This window comes from Microtus pennsylvanicus, chromosome 4 (assembly GCF_037038515.1).
Source record: "Microtus pennsylvanicus isolate mMicPen1 chromosome 4, mMicPen1.hap1, whole genome shotgun sequence".
Classification (NCBI taxonomy): Eukaryota; Metazoa; Chordata; class Mammalia; order Rodentia; family Cricetidae; genus Microtus; species Microtus pennsylvanicus.
In genome coordinates this window covers 109805911-109821230 of record NC_134582.1, presented here as the reverse complement: position 1 = coordinate 109821230, position 15320 = coordinate 109805911, and the positions used below count along the sequence as shown (strand labels likewise).

The 15320-nt window shown below is 41.2% G+C and overlaps 1 protein-coding gene and 1 non-coding gene across 3 annotated transcripts in view; both read right to left on the bottom strand.

Moving 5' to 3' along the window:
- Pou6f2 (POU class 6 homeobox 2) overlaps window positions 1–15320 on the bottom strand; it is a 361642-nt gene that overhangs the window by 125897 nt on the left and 220425 nt on the right. The gene's annotated exons all lie outside the window — the stretch shown is intronic.
- On the bottom strand, window positions 8209–8316 carry LOC142849163 (U6 spliceosomal RNA). Its single transcript, XR_012910556.1, has one exon. It is a non-coding gene; the product is annotated as a U6 spliceosomal RNA (small nuclear RNA).

Genomic DNA, 15320 nt, shown 5'->3' with positions numbered 1-15320 from the left:
GCAAGTTGGGTCCATCTACAAGTCTTAGAACTCATCTAATCCTTCTAGGCAGCCTCTTCTACTCCCACATAGCACACAGCGAATGTAAGGCATGGTATTGCAGCACTGAAGTTTTCAGTTTCCACCAGAGCAGATGTGGGCCATGGAGGTGAAACAGCAATAGTGTGGACGGTCTCAGAACTAGCACTAGAGAGTCCCACGCAGTCAGGAGTGATCTTAGAGGTAGCACATCAATGGCCCCGGGAGATCTGTACCTGAGAGGTCATGATCAACAGGCTTCAAAATTTCCCCACAAGAGTATCTTTCAGAAATAAACCCAACAACTATTAAATCCTCAAGGCCAGTGAACATAAAGGCAGCTGTGCCTCTCGCTTTTCTTTTTCCTCTGAAGGCTCGGTATAAATGATGAGAAAGGGCGAAATGAAACTTAGGTGAGGCTCAAGAAAGGAAGTTGGCAGAATCTTTGCCCCTGGCAGGGGGAAGTGGGATGTGGAAAGGGGAACTGAAATGCTGCATCGAGGTGGGATATTGATGGATATTGATGACCACCTGCGTATGTGCATCCCACTCTCCAGCATGGAGCAGTGTCCGCAGTAGGAGTGACCCAGGAGGTTCTGGAGCATCCCTGAGCTGTCATGGGGGAAGAAGAAAAGGCAGCCCAATTGAGTCAATTTAACATGAGGTCAGTATTTGGACACAAAGCCTTGGAGGATCTAAGCCTTGATTTGTTCTTTCTGAAAGGACAGGTGTGTTTTTTTGCAGCAGAACATAAGAACTGCTGGCCAATGGGCACCATCCTTTTCTCTCTTCTTTTCCTCATTTTGCCCACTGAGCCCAAATCCTTTGCCAGAGAAAGGACTGAGTTTTTTCTTCTTTGCAATCATTCATTCAGTGTGAAATATATATTTAGTGACCATATATCTCGGTCTATCAAGGCTCAGGGCAGAACAATCACGTAGGGTCTTTATAAAGAGCCTAGTTAAAGGGATCTACTCACACAGGCTTTATTACATAGACAGAAAGTAGAATGATAAAAGGATTCCTTTAAGCAATATTTTGGTGTAGGGGCCATCAATTCATGCTTAAAGTACTGTCTGAGCTTTCTAGGCACTGGGCTTGGCACCCAGGATACCACAAGAAACTGTGAATATTTCTTGCCATTAAAAATACAATAATTTATGCATGTAGTCAGTAAATCACTGGCATATGTGGTCATGCATTTCTGTATTTGGTGGTATTACAAACATAGGGCAATAATAGAGTTAGCATCAGAAAGTGGGGTTTGGAGAAGGAAGAAAAGGAAAGGAGAGAGAGAGAGAGAGAGAGAGAGAGAGAGAGAGAATATTATGCCTAGAAAGAAAAGTTTCCTGAAAAAGATGATCTTCAAAAGGTCCATCCAAGCTGGGCAGTGGTGGCTCATGCCTTTAATCCCAGCACTTGGGAGGTAGAGACAGGTAAATCTCTGAGACTGAGGTCAACCTGGCCTACAGAGATAGTTCTACAGCAGCCAGGACTGTTATACAGAGAAGACCGGTCTCAAGAAGAAGAAGAAGAAGAAGAAGAAGAAGAAGAAGAAGAGGAAGAGGAAGAGGAAGAGGAAGAGGAAGAGGAAGAGAAAGAGGAAGAGGAAGAGAAAGAGGAAGAAGAAGAAGCAGCAGCCCACTCACCCCTCCCCCAAAAAGAGGGTACCTTTGGCTTTTGCTCACATTCTGTGAATGTGTAAGACCCAGACTTGGCATAGTCCTTGGATTGCATCAAACCCCAACCTCAGCCTTGGCAAGTAAAGGAAATGAGAACCAGAGACTTTAAATGCTTTGTTCAAAGGGAAAGGTAGCGGTGTTTACTGCTACAGTTTGGGTATCTCAAACCAATAAACACTTAACCCAAGAGGAGGCTCTTATTGGCTTAGAATTCTAGAGACAGTTCTACATCTAATGTTAAAATCCTTGTAAATACAATACATGTTTAAATGAGTAAAATAATTTAAAAGGCTTGTGGAAATTTCTTTCTGAAGAACTATTTTATTGAACATAACACACACAAGCAATCCCTACTATAATTTATTATGTCATAACTTTTCACTATAAATTATTAAAGCTGAAAAATGTCATTGGTACAGGAATTAAGTTGTGTATATATCTTCATTTGTTCAGACAGCATGGATTAGCATGGTAGGTTTCAGGAGCTGTGACTGCATCCAGAGAATTTGGAGGATCAAAGACAAGGTATTCCCATCTGGAAGGACTGCCTGTCTCTCTGGTGTGTACAGCTCTTTATGGATCACCAATGGGCACCAGTCACATGAACAACTATTTCTAGTCCTGCCCACTGGGAGCCAGTTTCCATGCTGCTGACTCGGTGGGAGCCACTGGAAAGCTTTTGTCCTCCCTCCAACGTATTTAAGGGCCTGTCAAAACAACTTTTAACATCTGTTTCCTTCTTGGATGAAGGATGGCTTGCTTCAGAGGAAGCAGAATATGAGAGAGATTTCTGCTCTGGATTGAAGCATGTTGCTTATCTCAAGGGAAGGAAGGAGCGCTCCTGAGCCTTTTCTGGGAAGGGGATCCTCCCTCACAGGGGAAATATTGGGGAGCTTTGCAATCTTGAGCCACACCTGTGCATTGCCTTCTGGGTTTGTTGCTCAATTTTCAAGTGCAAAGATTTAAAAAGAATGAACAGTTTAGAAGTCACATGTCCGCATCACTCTGTTTTTTCTTGTGTGCTATTAGGCAGTTAAGAAAATGAAGTTTCATGTAAAGGCATAATTTCAGCAATAGTTCACCTTCCTCCAGTTACAGCAGTGCTTATATATAGTAATGTATTATATAATGACTCCTGGGACAACAATGAATCGAGTGCATGATGGTTGTAGCCTCATAGAACTGTGCTGTAACGGTAGCTGTGTTAGTCTGGAGAAGAACACTCTATATATTTGCACAACAATGAAGCCCCATAAAGGATACATCTGTTGGAATGTATTCATAAGTGATGCAGACTGTATTTTGATAGTCCACAAGTTTAGGTAACTAGCAAATCTAGTTTTTCAGATGAAACAGTATACAGAGAACTGTGTTCTAGACCAACTAGGGTGCTTCCAAGTCTAAAGTCTTACACAAAAAAGACCACAAGGGATTTTCAAATATGTGAAATTCCGTGTCTCCAGGTGTGACTCACCCTGTACCTGTGGCTGCTCACTCACATGCAACAAGTGCTACATAGGAACTAAGGCTTGTTTCTGTTTCTCAGCCACATTGCCTGGATCCTAGCTTTATTGTCCTGTCTCAGATCTAGTGGGGCTATCCAGGGAGACCACAATTATGTTTTGTTAGCATGTGCAGTTATAAAAAGATAAGATATTAAGTGCTAATGTGTATCAGTGCTCACAGGACCACCAGCAGCTTGATACACTCAGACTCACAAGCCCAGTGATGTGAGTGGTACTGGGTTTGGAACAGGAAGATTGAACACGCATTCTATAGAGGAACAAAGCAAGCTATTTCTAAAATTATTGCCTTGGCCATTGTGAATGCTGTTACTTCTGTTGTTTACATTATCAGGGTAGAATGTGTTATAGAACTTCAATTCTTGCCTCGGTCAGCTACTCTCACTTTGACTGGAAGGAATTTTCACAAGATATCAAAAGGTTGAAATAAGCTTGTCCAAGTTATTTTGTCAAATTGCTCATGTTTTTCCTAAAACATTAGAAAGATTAATGACTACATGTGGGTGTTATAGAGATCATGAGAGCAAGATTGTGTGAACCCCTAGGCCACTCAAACTTGAGGGAGGCATAAGAGAAGTTTTGATATCTCGCCCTTTGGTTCTAACTAGTCTCTGTTCCTGCTGCTGGAGACTGTGGATTAGCCTTGTGGGATGTGTGTTTGTTAGGTGGAGCGGTTTTAAGAGGAAAGAAGGATCCTTTGGCTCTCCCAGCTGCAGAATCACTGATGCATGGCTTGAGCACAGGAAAGCTTTCTGCCGAGATGATGGAGGACAGGGAGTATCTATGTACAAGTGACACTTATTTTTCTAAAGCTTTAGAGTCATTAGCCCATAAACATCACAACAGCAATTAAAAAAAAAAGAATTGATCATTCATGAATTACCTACTATGTGTCACACTTAACCTCATCACAGGCCACACTGTGGGATCAGTGAGAAGTCACAAACTGGACAAAGGAAGTGGTGCTAAAGTTCCCTAAGCCTCCTTGGTAGGCTGACACTGTGAATGTTAAGGAAGTGTTTGTAAATGGGAAGACTGTTGTAGCCAGTTTTCAGAATAAAAGTGACAAAAGCCCCCTAGGAAGCTGAAAGCAATGCATACACAGCTCACCCGCTCAGCAAAGGACAGGCATCAGGTCCTTCTTTCTAAACCTGGGAAGCAGAAATCCATCACAGACAGGTTGAGGAACAGTAAAGGGTAGGATCCAACAGCACAGAGCTTTGGGGTCTTGTTGGGTTTATTGTGATCTCTTGAAGCTTTGTCTAGACTCGTCTTTTAAACTTATGGGGCTGTGGAATTGGATGTGGGGATTGCAAAAAATAAATGATAATGGCAGAAGTTTCTGAATACACAGAAACTGAAGTTTATTCAAAATCAAGCACAATGAGACCAAGTTTGTAGCCGTGCGCACCTGTACTGTGACACATGACTTTGCTGTCACTTTGATTCTTAGCACAGTAGTACACAGTGGAGTGTGAGTGCCACCATGCTACAAAACACCAGTGAACGCCCAACAAACACCAAACACCCGACCTCAGATTCCAGACTCCTGTCCGTGATGAATTTGTTTCTACACTACACAAAATAGCTCCTGTTCTTACAGAAATATGAAGTTTTAGTTATGGAAAACAGGGGGCTTTTAATATTTTCCACAACACATAAATTTCAAATTAGTATGTCTCCAGATTATATTGTGTTAAAATGTTTGAATCTAAAGATTGTTTGAACTGCTGAAATAGAGGTTTGTGAAAAATTGTGAAGTGATTTTTTTTTTTTTTTTGCCTTGGGACCAGTTTAGAATTTTGTTTGTTTTTTAGTTTTTTTGAGATAGGGTTTCTCTGTGTGTAGTTTTGATTGTTCTGGAGCTCACTTTGTAGATTAGGCTGGCCTCGAACTCACAGAGATCTGCCTGCCTCTGCCTCTGTGCTGGGATTGAAGGCATAGGAGATATTTTTTAAAGCTGGATCCTTAAAGTTCAGGAGACTTCCTGCTGGCCCTTAAGATGAAGATGAGAAAGAAAATTCTTTTCTTTTTGTAGACTCAGTTCTCTGTAATAGCTTTGCTAAAAGTTAGTTCATGAGTCTTTAAAAAAAAAAAAAACCTTGATTAATTTAGGTTCCACCTTTTAAAGCCAAATAAGTACTTTTGAAATATAATGACCATGTATCTTAAATCTTGCCTCGTATATTGAATGTTAATGTAAATGTCATACCTTCTCAGCTAGAGCCTGATCATAAATATCCAGACCTGTAGTGTAGGCCTGTAACCTCAACCACCTGGTAGAACAAGCCTGGGGCATCGCAAGTTCAAAGACAGCCTGGGCTACGGAGTGGGTTAAAGGCCAGTGTGTGAAAAGTTAGGAAGATTCTAGGTATTCTATATTCTAAAGAATCTATGCTCAATCCCTGGGATCTTAAAACCAAACCAAGGCAAAACACAAAAACAAACAAAGGAAACCCCTCCCCCATTTGCTAGTAGTCTTTCTTCTATAAACTCCCCAGGAAAACCGTTAACCTCCCGCCAAAATGCACAGTGCAAAAGAAATGTAGAAACTCTGTTCCTTCTCATAGGCTTTTTAACTTCCATCTGGGGAAGGAAAACATTTTGCTTCAACCAAGAACTATGTATAGATGGGAGAAATTCCCTAGTGAACATATTTAATAATGAATATAATTTTCAAAAGATAGAAGAGATGATATGCTTGGTCAGTTATAGTCAGTGAATGATTCATGTTAGGAATGTGTTAAAACCCTTCAAACCTTGTCAACCAGCCATGCAGGCCCCTGTCCACTAGGTGCTCGGCCATTCATAAGCAGCTAGGGACCTGCTGGCCAGAGCATAGTTCAGTCCTCCAGTGGAAATGTCCACAGCACTCATGTTGTAGATATGCAGAGCACTTTGGAATACATTATTTGATGAACATCTGGTGTAGACTCTCACACATGGTGGGAATTTCTGCTAGAAAACATCCCCTAACTTTTCAGTTCTTATAGGCAGTGACCCTGGCCCTCTGTTCTTGAGGATACTGATTTCATCATTGATTTTGAATGTGAGATTAAATTCTCGGAAAACAGGAAAACTGTTCTCTATAAATGCCCAGTTCTGTTCCTGCCACTCTACTGGAAAAGCCCTTTACTTTCTTTCTAATAAAAATTAGGGTCAATTCACATGAAGGCAGGGGATACATCAGCTGGTCATAATGAGATCTGGTGTTCAGACTCATGATGCAATGGCCCTTCATCTGGGCTTCACTCCCAAACAACACTGTCAGAGAGCTGACTGGAAGAGACAGTGCTGAACTCTAACTTGTTTATCTAGTCAGTAAATGTTCCATTGCTAGCTATGTTCCTGCCGCTGTTATGGGAATAAGAAAGGAGACAACATAGATAGCAATTTGTATCCTTAAGAAACTTATAGTCTAAATGATGGGGACAGATGAGGAAAAACAAGACACATAAAGAAAATTTAATACGTTAGATGGTGAAAATTGTCAAGAAGAGAAATCGGGCAGGGCTGGGGGGTGCTCTTGGGAGACTGTGGAATTGTGGGTAGGGTAGCAAATGACTGAATTGCCAATCAGGTGAGAGGCAGGAAATTCAGATGTGGGGTAAGAATCCCAGAAGCTGAACCATCATGATAGGCCAATAATATGGTGGCGATATCAAGCAGTAGGCAGACAGACTGGAGAACCCAGGACAGAAGGAGGGCAGTGTGGAATAGAAGGAAAGATTGGGGAAAAGGAAGGGTGTAGGGTCTCTGGCATCATGGAAAGAGGGCTGGGTTTCCTCTGAGTAGGGCGTATTCTTTTCCTATCACAGAGTCGATTTTTTCCTAGTGACAGGTCCTCTGGATTTTTCTGTAGCAGTGACTTTCGTGCCTGAGTGACAGCTTACCTAGTGGAAAACACAGTGTTCTGCCTTTCAGAACTTGGTTGAATTTGCACCAAGTGTTTTGGAATTGCTTCTGTGGAGACGCTGGAGACAAACTCATTATCTGTGCTTTCTGAATGACTTGTTTCTAATGCCCAACTGCCTGGATAGATAACATTCAAGTTTAGGGACCTGCCTTGTAGCAAGCATTCAGTATTTTTCCCAAAGAACATAAGTTTTACAGCGGATTCAACCCTCTCTTCACTGCTAGGCATTTTTCTGTCTTCTGTTCTCTTCTGAAAATCAATTATTTTTGTGTAGGATCACCAATCTCTACATTCCAAGTTGTGTTGTAGTTGCTGGGATTTATGGAATTTTGATGTGGAAGTCCCCTCTGTGCGCTGTGATTATCATTCATAAATAAAGACACTGCTTTGGACCTATAGCAAGGCAGAACTTAGGTAGGCAGGGAAAGCTAGGCGGAATGCTGGGAGAAAGGAGGCAGAGTCAGGGAGATGCTATGGAGCCGCTGCTGGAGATAGACATACTGAACCTTTAGTGGTAGGCCACGACCTCGTGGTGTTATACAGATTAATAGAAATGGATTAAATTAATATGTAAGAGTGAGCCAACAGGAAGATAGAGCTAATGGGCCAATCAGTGATTTAAATAATACAGTTTCTGTGTGATTATTTTGGGGTTGAGCAGCCAGGAAAAAATGAGCGGCCTCCCCCAACAGGGTTTGCTCTGTTTTCCTTACAGTGAGCTATGTGGTGGCCTTAATTCTATTTCTGGCGGTGTGTATTCTGTTGTTGATGCTTCTAATTTATTAATTACTTCTTCCTATTAATATCTTCTTTAATATTATCATTTTTACTTATGTATTTTTGTGGGTCCTGGAGTCTTCTAAAATGCCTTCTAGGGCTTTTATTCTAGATCCTCTTCAGTGATTTCATGTCCTCTTTCAATTCCCTTTATAGAGAATGTTTATTCCTTAGATTTTCTTTGTTTCAGAATATATTCCATCTTTAAAATCAGCACATTGCTTTTATTACTCAGCTACAATCAGATGAAGTGTGCTTGAGCCCTTGAATTCTTGTTACTTGTCCATGATTCAAAAATATAGAATGCTTCCTGAATTTGTGTGTTATTCTTGGGCAGGGGCCTTGTTAATCTTCATGGTATTGTTCCAAGTTTTAGTGTAGGTGCTGCTGAAGTGAGCACCAGACTAGATTCTTAATTATACTTTTTATCCTTTGTTCCTTCATTTGATGACTAGCCCTATGCAGCCTCACTTACCCATACATGTGACTATATCTGTAAGTATAATCATTTGTGTTTCTGCCCTCGGCCTTAGCTACACATGTGTAGCCAGCCCATTGTTGTTTCCTCTAATGCTGTAGAAGTACTCATTCATGCATTAATCATCAAATCAGTTCAACAGCTAGTTATCAGATACCTAGTAAGTGCCAGATACTATTTTGTATACTCAGGGCAAAACAGGTTATGTCTCTGCAGTTTCCATTGTAATGGAAGGAGACCAAAAGTCAATGATAAGTATATATTGACTCACTATTTAATATGGCAAAATGTGTGATAATGCCTACTGATTATGTTAGCATTGGGCATTTTGAAAAGGTGTTTGGGAAGATTGGATGCATTTTGTTTTTACAGGATAACCATGGTTCTATTTCATATCTAATGTTAGGTTGCCACTCTTCTCTGCAAGTTCCCCAGGAACTTTTCTTTCCTTATCAGGATCATGCGACCTTCAGAGGTTCACATGAAGGCTGGGGTACCTTGTAGATTGAGTAGGGAGACAGAGAAAAGGATCAGTTTGGACCATGGGCGGGCAAGTCTTCATTGTTCTGTATTTCTTCACCCTCCCCGTTATGCTTTAGGTATGGTTTGAGTAGCTCCTTCCAAACTTCATGTGTTATAAGCTTGGTTCTTAGTGTCACTGCACTGATAGACATTTGCAGGGAGTAGATGGGGCTTAGTATGAGGTGCTTATATCTTTGGGTGCTACCTTGGAAGGGGTTGAGTTCTTGTGGAATCCTAGCAAGTTCCCTTGGAATAGGGATAAGACAAACCCTTCCTATCTTACCTGCCTTATCATGTGCATAGCTATCATTGCAGCATCATCTTCATTAAGCCTTCATCAGAGGCCAAACAGATCAGGCCACTATGTTGGTTTTTTAGCTTCCAATAATGGAGTTAAATGGTCTTTTCTCTACAGCTCTTTTGCTGTGGCAACAACTACTAAGTAAATGGATCTGGTGAGGGTGTGAAGAGCTCTCTATACTCTTCAGCCTGTTCTGAGGGGAAGGGCTTTCTTATACAGCTGTCTCCTTCATTGACTCTAGAGTTATGTTTGAATTTGTTTGGTTTTGTGAAATGTCAATGGTCCTGCCTTCCTTCTGAGTGGGAGGCCAGGACTCAGATGCTGTATACATGGCATTTAGCATTGGCTTCATAAAGGACAAATGGATAGATAACAATTTCCTCATTTTAAAAACAGTCCAGGGTAAGAGAGATGATCTTCATTTTGGTGTGTAAGAAAATAAAATATGAGTCTTATTATTGTAACCTTCTTTGTGTTAGAGTCACATGACACAAAAAGGTAGGCATCTGTACATAAACCTGTGTGCCTTTTACACAAGAGATACTTTCCCAAGTGTGTGCAATGGTTTAAAACTTACTTTGACTATTCTTCAACCTTAGAACTTGGGGTATTCTTTCTTCTTATTTTGATCCAACGCCCGGATCTGAAAGGCTTCCCATCCCTTACAAATGTTTTCCCTTTTCTTTTTCTGCTCACCGTAGAACACTGTGAAGTTTTGCATGGTGCAGCTGCAGACTCTGGATTGCCCTAGATTTTGGCAATTCAGAATGAAGGTCCAACTGTAACCTTAGCTTTGCCTTCTCGAAGGGTTACAGCAGCCTTTTGTCATGTGATCACCTTGCCCAAAAGATCTACATTTTGTACCGCTTAGCTGTCACTCCACTTGCAAAACCCTCTTTGAAATCAGTGTGTCTCAGGGTACCAAGAGGCCAGGCAGCACATAGGAGAATTAGATTCCATGCATTCCCATCTACAAAATGACACACATATGCATTTCTTACCTTCTAAGAAAAGCTTAAAAGGCCACAGCTTGGCTACCTGATGGTGTCTTCTGAAGGAGCTATACAGAAGAAAGACTGTGGGCTCTCCCATTTATGTAAGTCACATCCTATGCCATGTCACTAACTCATATATAGTTGTTGGATAAAAGCCTACATTGTACAGGAAAGGTAACCTTGTGAAAATGACAAGCGTAGGCTTTCTCCGTGTTTTATGCAATTAAAATGTTAACCTTGACATTATACTAGCCCTTCAGTTTTCTTTATGTGTCCTTCAGTTTGCAAACCTGAGGAACTTTTTTTCCCTGGTGTGTGTGAAGTATCTACATAGAGGCACTATTTTTTCCTGTCAGGGACAATTTTATGAGTAGTCACGGGGATTAGTTGTCCCGGGTGAGAGCATTGACTTTTGTCTGAGATTTCCTTCAGCATCTCTATTCCTCCACCTTTCCAGAAACTTTCCCCCAATCCTAGCCCACCTCCCATGCTACTGAGTGATCTGTTGGATGGAGAGGGGGACGATAGTGAGGGCCCGCCCTTGTAGCTAGCACCAAACTGGCAAATAGGATCTTCATGGTATCTCTTCATTCCTTGATCGGTCCCTCTTTCTCCTTGGAGAACCTGAGACTCTCAACTTTCCTCAAATGAAGCTGAGTCATCTTATTCCTCTCCATACTCTGTGTCCTGCCATTGTTATCATCTTTAAGCAGGTCCTCGTTCTTGTCTACACAAGAGAAACACCCAAAAGGAGGGTAGGTAATGCAGAAAGTACCTTTTATGAGTGGCTGTGACAATGCCATCCTCTCAGAAAGTTTTCAACAGGTGGTGAGATGGGAGGCACAGAGTCCTTCAGTGCCCCTGAAAGATGTGCCCCCCTCAATATCCATCTGATAGCTAGTTTATGAGATTCTCCAAGTACAGTTGACTGTGTGTGTGTGTGTGTGTGTGTGTGTGTGTCTGTTCTGGTTCTTATTTCTTTCCCTACCTCCAGCTCTTCTCTTTGGTAAGGCATTAGTTTGGCATTGGCTGTGGGCATTTGTCAGAACACTGGTTGGGGTTGTATTTGGTACTGGTTTAGTGGTGTATCTTTAAGCTAGTACTAGATATCTTGGTAAAGGAAAGCACTGAACAATATTTTTACCACACATCTTTGTAATGCGGACAGGCATCCCAAGGTGGCTCCTGTCTCTGGAGGATGGTGGGTAGTAGTGGAGGGAGCATTTGAACGTGCAAACCCAGAAACTTGAGTCCTTCTATGACAGCTCTAAACTCCAGCCCATCATGATACTAGGGATTGAAAAGAAGATTGATCACTATAGAAAGATCCTTCAGAAATTTCTATAAACACTGATATTACATAATCTTTGTTACCTGAAGAGACATTTGAAAGGTAGTAACCAAAACTAGAGGCAATGTTGAAGAGTATGAGAGGTTGTGTGGTGGATTTTGTGATGTTTCTGGCTCTTTTAACCTTTTATTTATTTATTTATTTATTTATTTGTTTGTTTGTTTGTTTGTTTGTTTATTTTTCAAGACAGGGTTTCTCTGTGTAGCTTTGGCTGTCCTGGAACTCATTCTGTAGACCAGGCTGGCCTCAAACTCACAGTGATCTGAAAGCCATGTGCCACCACTGCCTGGACTCTTTCAACTTTTAAATTTCTGTTTTGCTATAATTTTCCATAACCCTGCAAATACCTAATACCTAATAATTTTGAAGGATCCAAAATTATATAAATTTTGAGTTCTAAAACTCTAACCTGCCTGTACAGAAAGAATATGATTTACTTAAGTAAATAAATAATTTAATTAACAAAAAGATATTTTAAAAGGTGATCAACTGCTACTTATATTTTTATATATAAATTAGTAACAGGCAAGGCTTAAACATTTATTTCTCCTTGAGTATACCCACCATACAGCCAGTATAGCCAGTAGTCTTGCTGTGTTAGCCTTAACACAAGGGCCATAGGGATGGCAAGCCCAATCTGAACTCTAGTCTTCTTAAGTCACTTCAGGTCTTCGTGGAGCTTGTTCTTCAGATAAGGTCCCAGAACTTGACTCTATTTACTATCCTGTTCATCCTTCTGTTTTGTTTAGTTTTTCAGGAAATGATCCGGGATTCTGCATAATGTCGATCACATGTTCCACTTTGTCCTTGTTGAGCTTTCCAGCCTTCTTGGTGAGGTCAGTGTATCCTTTTTCCTGATACCACATGAGCCACCTTTTCCCACACCCCTAGTGGAACCAATGACAATGACTATCGTATGCTGCCTGTGGATGATGCTGCTATTCTCAGGGATCACTACTGACATGGTGGCAGCATCATGTGACACACAGTCCTCCCATGGAAGAGCTTTCAACTACCTTAAGTGCATCTTAGGAATTGTGGAAGTTTATTCTTCTGAACCCCTTTAAGAACCCGGATCCATATCTGTGCAGCCATTATTTCATGGGTCTGTTGGACATCTGAATATCCTCACATAACTCATTAAGATTTAAGAAGTACTCAATAAGAGTAATTCTTGCTAAATTACTTCTTACAGATCCCTTCAAAATGCCCCCCAAACAAGAACCAAAACTGTATAAGACAATTAAATTGAACTAGAAACTAAAGGAGCAAGCTTAAAACAACTTGAATGGAAATAGCAAATAAAAAAGGCCTTGTGGCATAGTGATTGGACGCCATCAACTCCAGTTTGACAGAAGTTCCCCAGCTCAAATTCAACATGAAAAATTAAACTTCATGCATGATAATAGCTTGAATGAATAGCATCCCTTTCTGTTGTGATTTGATATGTGAGCTCTCAGCTTTTTCTGTTGCCATATCTATTGCCTGCTGCCACAATTTCTTGCTATGATAGACTCATATCCCTCTGTAAAAGTAATGCCAAATGAACTCTTTATTTGATAAGTGACCCTGGTCATGGTGTTTTATCTCAGCAGTAGAAAAGTAACTGGTACAGAAAAGTGTGTACCAGGCAGGGACCTGTTGCTATGACAGTCCTGACCATGCTGTTGTTTGGAGGGATGTGGAAGACTGGAACCTTGGACTAGAAAAGCAACTGAATGCTGTACCTTAACAGGCATTTTTCATAGGATCAGGAAGCCATGCTGAGAGCAATTTGTACTGGAATCTCAGCTCAAGAGATTTCAGAGGGTAGCAATATTAGCAGCTGTGCTGGGGACCTTTCTTGTGACATTTTGGCAGAGAATATGGCTGCTTTTTACCTATGTCATAAGAATTTGCCTGAGGTATAATTTAAAGCAATAAAATGTAGGGATAGTTTATTTATATTTTAATAAATAAAGCTTGAATGAAGATCAGAGAGTAAAACAGCCACACTGGTCTGCCTTACAGAACAGGCAGTGGTGACACACACCTTTAATCCCAGTAGCCACACTAGTTTGCCATAGAAACTGGGCAGTAGTTGTGCATGCCTTTAATCCCAGCACTAGAAAGGAATCTAATGCTGGAGGAGACAGCTCTCAGACACAGTCTCATCCTGAGATTTCTGGAGGCAGGATCACCATTTGGGACTGAGGTAGAGGTAAGAGCCAGTGGCTGGTTGTTTTGCTTTTCTGACCTTTAGGTTGAACCCTAATTTCTGTCTCTGGGTTTTTATTAATCGTGCTACAATGGACTAATTTCTTTGGTGGAGGAGATTGCAAGACAACCTAACATTACTCTGTTGTATGATTATTAGTAGTCATTCTTACAAGGGTCTACAACGAAATAAAGAGCAAACGAAACAGAAAGAAATACAAAATATACAGTCTGAAGAGAAAAAGTGTGCCAGGACATTTAATGTTAGAGGCACGACTTGCGCTTACAGAGGTGAGATTGAGGAGAGAGTTAATATGCACTGAAACAAAAGGAAGCATACCCTCAGAGAAAGACCTCCAGCTAAGCTTCCAAATTATGAAAGAGAGCCTAAGGGTTTATCTATTCCTGCAAAACAACAACAAACAGAAGCTGATGCTAGTGTAGCTCAAGGGGGGCAACGTCCACCCTAAGATGGCATCTAAGCTTGGCAATATTGTCCATGTGGTAAAGATTCCTAAGGAAGCAGTCATGGAATCTTCCACTGTTTCCGAAAGCCACTGGGGTTAGGCATCATACACAGGAGAATAACGGCATAGAGGCTTTGGGAGGCTATTGTATGAAGCTGTGGGTGGGAAGCCTGAGTTACATTAGAGACCCCAAGACATTGCAGATGCCAGATCCCTGGGTTATCTGCCAAGGAGAGCTGAATACAGGGAGTGGAACCACTAGGAACTATTTTATGGACCAGAAAAGTATGATATGGCCAGGCAAAGATGGAAGGAATGAGCCATCTGAACCTATTGACATCAGACATGGAACTACAGGACATGGTGTTTGTCTGTTAAAGCCTTGTTTGGTCCAGTATTTCTTTACGATGCTCCCCCATTCCTTCCCTTTGGAATGATACTGTGCATTGTGTGTTATTGTATGTTGGAAGTATGAAATTTCCTTCCTTCCTTCCTCCCTCCCTCCCTCTTTCTTTCTTTCTTTCTTTCTTTCTTTCTTTCTTTCTTTCTTTCTTTCTTTCTTTCTTTCTTTCTTTCCCTTTTGGTTGTGAGCCTAGCCTTTAGTGGCTGGACTATCTCTCCAGCTTGTAATTTGATTTTTGATTTCACAATGGGCTGCCATTAGGAAACTGCCTTGAGTCCCAGCAGAGCTTTTGGATTTTAAATAGTTCTGAGACTGAAAGACTATGGAGACTTGGAGTTGGGCTAAATTTTGCCTTATTTTGTGGCCAAAAGCCCAGAGGGTTTGAGTTAGGGAACGGAATGTGGTAGTTTGAATACAGTGTCCCCTACAGGCTCAGATGTTTAAATACTTGGTCTCCAGTTGGTGGCACCGTTTGTGTGGTTTTAAAAAGTGTGGCCTTGTTAAATTATGTTGGTTGGAGAAGGCTTTGTGGTTTCAAAACTTGAGCTATTCCCATTTCACTCTCTCTGGACTTGTGGTTCAACATGTGTCCTCTTAACTGTTCTTGTCACCATGCCTGACAGCCACAAACATGAATAGAGTTAAAAAGCCAAGGGCATTGGTTGCAGCACTCACCAGAATATAATGATAA